This window comes from Mastomys coucha, unplaced genomic scaffold (assembly GCF_008632895.1).
Source record: "Mastomys coucha isolate ucsf_1 unplaced genomic scaffold, UCSF_Mcou_1 pScaffold18, whole genome shotgun sequence".
Taxonomy (NCBI): domain Eukaryota; kingdom Metazoa; phylum Chordata; class Mammalia; order Rodentia; family Muridae; genus Mastomys; species Mastomys coucha.
Genome location: NW_022196900.1, coordinates 33,419,066 through 33,424,585, shown reverse-complemented (window position 1 = coordinate 33,424,585; position 5,520 = coordinate 33,419,066). Strand labels below are relative to the sequence as shown.

Below are 5,520 nucleotides of genomic sequence, written 5' to 3'. Positions count from 1 at the left end.
GTATATATGGAATCACAATGTGACATGACATTGTACTTAATAGTTTTAAATGTTCTTCTTTAGTCTCTACAATCTTTAAAAAGTACTAATGAGAAATCTTATTACTAGAATAAAATTTTTATGAAGTAAAAATTCTACTAAGATGTTCTTCTTATGTTCCTTCCATGAACTTTCAGTGTGTCTTTTATGACAATAAAATAGAAGAAATAAAAATTAGGAAATGTCACTCTGGCCAAAGAATTATTCTCCTTCAATTTCCTCGGAATTTAAAGTTGTCATAGTGCATTTTTCCCAGCACTTAGAAAAGCAGCATCCATTTAGAGTGACAGCCTCCCTTTACCCCTGCTGTCCCTTTATAAATTTCTATTCAGGGAACAATCAATACAGCACTTCTTAGTAAATTACTACCTGTAGGATTGCTCTTGAGTGACATGACTAACATGCTTTGGAAACATTCAATTAGATACTATCAACATTTAAACTTTTTAGAATGTGATATGTTCCAAATGACATTGTATATCAGGGATACTAATGATCTGATATTCACACATAACAATCTCTGCAGTTAGCCCACTGACTAAAAATAATGATGAAAATGTATGTTTTATTGAAATTTTTTCACACAAAATATTTTGGTTATGCATTTCCCTACCCATAAACCTGACATATGACAGAGAAATTTAATACTTACTTAAACACTTATGTAAAGTATTTCAGACATGCATAGCTTACTATGCACACCCATGCCAGATTGAACAGACCAAAGATGGTAAAGTTCAAATGATTGTCCCTCATTCTCTTTTTTGTCTCTACAATACTAGTTAATTTGTGCACAGGAATAAGTTGTTTCAAAATAAAAGAAAAATTTTAAAAGAAAATAAGAGACAGGTATTCATATATGAAAACTGTTTCAAATCTTGCTTTTAATTCCTATAATATATTTGCTAAAGTGGTTGGGCCTTCACTAGACCATCATTTATCATCTTCAAATAGACACCATCAATCCATAGTCTCACCACATTGCATCATGGAGTTACACACTCCAAAAATCAAAACACACAAAAAAATATTTTACGCATTCTGATTCCTAGGTTTTAAAAATATAGTTTTTGAAACAAAACCAACCTATTGAATTGTTTAATTATTGGGATACTATAAGTACTTAAAGTACTATACTTAAAGTACTATAAGTACTTAAAAACCTCATCTGCAGCCTTACTGTACTCAAAGCACAAACAGGCTAAGAAAGAAATTAAGGAAATGACAACCATGACAATAGTCACAAATAATATTACATACCTTAGTACAACTCTAACCAAGCAAGTGAAAGATCTGTATGACAAGAACTTCAAGTCTCTAAAAGAAAGAAATCGAAAAAGATCTCAGAAAATGGAAAGATCTCCCATGCTCATGGATTGTCAGGATTAATATAGTAAAAGTGTCCATCTTGCCGAAAGCAATCTACAGATTCAATGCAATCCCCATCAAAATTCCAACTCAATTCTTTATAGAGTTAGAAAGAACAATTTACAAATTCATTTGGAATAACAAAAAACTCAGGATAGCAAAAACTATTCTCAACAATAAAAGAAATTCTGGGGGAATCACCATTTCTCACATCAAGCTGTATTACAGAGCAATAGTGATAAAATCTGCATGCTATTGGTACAGAGACAGGCAGGTAGATCAATGTAATAGAATTGAAGACCCAGAAATAAACCCAAATGCATATGGTCACTTTATATTTGACAAAGGAGCTAAAACCATCCAGTACTGGTTCAACTGGCAGTCAGCATGTTGAAAAATGCAAAAAACCCATTCTTATCTCCTTGTACAAAGCTCTAATCCAAGTGGATCAAGGACCTCCACATAAAACCAGATACACTGAAACTTATAGAGGGGAAAGTAGGGAAGATCACTGAACACATGAGCACAGGGGAAAAATTCCTGAATAGAACACCAATGGCTTATGCTCTAAGAGCAAGGATCAACAAATCCTTGCTTTATGGGACCTCATAAAATTGCAAAGGTTCTGTAGGGCAAAGGACACTGTCAATTGGACAAAAAGGCAACCAATAGAGTGGGAAAAGATCTTACCAATCCTAAATCCAATAGAGGGCTAATATCCAATATATACAAAGCACTCAAGTAGGTAGACTCCAGAGAATCAAATAACCCTATTAAAAATGGAGTATAGAGCTAAACAAAAAATTTTCAACTGAGTAATATTGAATTGCTCAGAAGCATCTAAAGAAGTGTTCAACATCCTTCGTTGAAATGCAACTCAAAACAACCCTGGGATTCACCTCATACCAGTCAGAATGGCTAAAATCAAAAACTCAGGTGACAGCAGATACTGGTGAGATTGTGGAGAAAGAGGAACACTCCTTCACTGCTGGTGGCATTGAAAGCTGGTACAACCACTCTAGAAATCATTTTGATGGTTCCTCAGATAATTGGACATAGGACTACCTGAGGACCCAGCAATACCACTCCTGGGAATATACCCAGAAGATGCTCTAACATGTAATAAGCACACATGCTCCACTATGTTCATAGCAGCCTTATTTATAATAGCCAGGAGCTGGAATGAACCCAGATGTCCTTCAACAGAGGAATGGGCACAGAAAATGTGGTACATTTACAAAATGGAGTACTATTTATCTATTAAAAACAATGAATTCATGAAATTCTTAGACAAATGGATGGAACTAGAAAATGTCATCCTGGTAGAAGGTGCTGACATCCTCTTCTTAACAGAAATAAGCCACCTAATCATATTTCCACAGGAATAAATCCAGCAGTGACCTGTCCTCAGCCTCAAAGAATTCCTGATACAGAAAGTCCCATTCCAGTTATCGATCTCAAAGACGGGATGAGGCTGGCAGGAAATGATGCGCTGAAGAGAAAGGACCTGGACAGGTGGTTTAAGGAGCACCCTGGTTGTTGTTCCAAAGCCAGGGGGCCAGGGCTGTGGTCCCGGCTTGAGGATCTCTCTCTCTCCCTCTGAAGGCAGTGGGCCTGCTGCTGAGGCCCAGGTCTCTCTCTCTCTCTCTCTCTCTCTCTCTCTCTCTCTCTCTCTCTCTCTCTCTCTCTCTCTCTCTCTCTCTCTTTTGACCTGTTTGCTGCATGGCGCCTTAATTAAAAAGGAGGCAATGTATGAATGAGTTATTTTATTGTAGGAAGGAGAAATATGGTGGTTGAGTAGAGAGAAAGAAAAATGAGGAAGGAGAGAGAGGGTAAAGAAGGAGAGGGAGAAAGGCAGAGAAGAGAACAAAGAGCAGAGGAGAGAGAGAGGAAGAGTGAGAGATCAAGAGAATAAGAAAGTAAGAGAGAGAGAAAGTAAGAATGAGAGGGGAGAGAAGTAAGAGAAAGTGAGGAGCAAGAGAGTGAGGAGGGGGCAAACCACCCCTTTTATTGTATGGGGCGTGGCATGCCTGGCTTGTGGTCAGATAACTGTGTGTAAGGTCCAGCTAGAATGCTGGGAGTTTGAGGCAGTGCCTGCCTGATAGAGCACACATCTGCAGGGGCAGCTGTGAGGGGTCTGGGCTGATATCTGAGCCATTGGTCTCAGGAGCTTATCACTGAACTCCTACCGTCCCTTCTGAACAAATTACTTTGCTCAGTGGGTCTCAGGGGTTGCGAGGTGGCCGCTCTACTGGACCCCGGCTGTCAGAACTGCTCACTGCCCCATATCTGGTTATGTGATGGACCTTAGAGCCTTTATCCCAAGAGTGCAGCTTCACGAGGGAAGACCCAAACAGAAAAGGCATCGATGCTGAAACCCATACAAACTAGATGTCAACAGTCTCACTGGAGAGGAGCGTGTGCAGCTGATTGACAGGATGAATGCCAGAAAGTTTGTAGGTGCATTTGCTCCTTCTTTTAAAGACTTATGTAGATTCTTGAAAGAAAATGCAGAATATGGAGTAGCTCCCGAATGGGGAGATGTTGTTAAGCAGTCTGGGTTTCTTCCAGAAAGTATGTATGAACGCATTCTCACAGGTCCTGTTGTGAGAGAGGAAGTAAGTAGGCGAGGAAGAAGGCCTAAAAGTGGAATTGCCAAGGCCACCGTAGCAGCAGCGGCTCCTGCCAGCAGTGTGCCAGGCAATCCTTTGCTGGCCAATGGATTACTTCCAGGTGTGGATCTCACAGCTCTTCAGGCCTTACAACAAAATCTGCAGAACCTATAGTCACTGCAAGTGACTGCAGGGCTGATGGGCATGCCTGCCGGCCTCTCTTCTGGAGAAGAAACTAAAAACATGGCTGCTATGTTCCCCTATGCTGTTCTCAGGAATGGCCAGGTTACCAAATCTGCTAGGCATGGGAGGACTCCTGTCGAAGACTGAAGAATCTGGGGTGGAAGAAAAATAAGGAAATGACTCTAAGGAGCTAGAAGGAAAAAAAGAAAGGACAGAGAGCCAAAGTTCGGAGAATGGAGAACGCTGGACTTCGACTTCCTCCACGGCTGCATTGAGTTCAGCGGCAGCTGCCAAGCACATAGCTCTTAACCCACTGTTGCTGTCTAACATACTTTACCCAGGGATACTGCTCACTCCAGGCCTTAATCTTCATCTTCTTACCTTGTCTCAGTCCAACACTTTTGATGTACAGAAAAACAAAAGTAGTGACTTAAATTCATCTAAGTCAGTCAAAATAAAGGAAGAAGATTCCAGTTAGAGATCAGGAAGAGAAAGGGGGAACGGAGCCTAGTCCTTTCAATGAGAACAGCACAGACTAGGGTTCAGAGAGAGCTTCCTCCGGGTCTGATTGTTCATCTTCATCATCTGAGGATTCAGACTCCAGCAATGAAGACTGACTAGGGACTCTGAAACCTCATCCTGAACTGGTTTTGCCTTTTCTTTAATTACTAACTGTAAATATCCCAGTATTGAGTGCATCAATAACTTACTGACAGAACATTTCAGTTGTTTGTTTAGAAGTGCAAACTGCTTTCAGAGGTGTTTTGCATGTCCTCTTTCTTAAGATCCATAAGTTTCTGAACTCGATGTACTATCAGATACATACACGTATAAAGGTACAACAAAGGCATTATAATTTTGTTGGGGGTTAATTTTATGAAAATGATGCTCAATAAGAGTTGTATATTTAATGTATTTGCAGTGAACACAAAATACTTTATGCATATTACTGATTTAATTTGAATATAGTTTTACAGCCTCCTTGACACCTGTAATTTACAGATCAAAACTCAGCAATAATTGTGGTAGCTAATGAATGTCATGAAAGCTGTAGACTCTCCATCACCATCCATTGCTTTAATTACATGAAAACGCTCTAGTGTTGCGATGCACTGCTGATGTCTTCCATTTAGGTACAAGTATGTTTTAAAGAGGAAATAAGTCTCCCAGTCAGCCAGTTTATCTGGCTACCTGTTACCTCAGCCGAGTTAGCTTAGGAAGTTTACATTCATTTCTAATTTCGTGCTTGTTTTTAGGGTTGTTTTTAACACATCCTCTACATCATGTCAATCTGGCCAGGATCGTGACTCGCATTCTG

General features: G+C 39.7%; 1 pseudogene; it reads left to right on the top strand.

Annotated features, from left to right (window-relative positions):
• The first annotated feature begins 2,705 nt into the window (after nucleotides 1-2,705).
• Nucleotides 2,706-4,819, top strand: LOC116095264 (annotated as a pseudogene).
• Nucleotides 4,820-5,520: the final 701 nt, after the last annotated feature.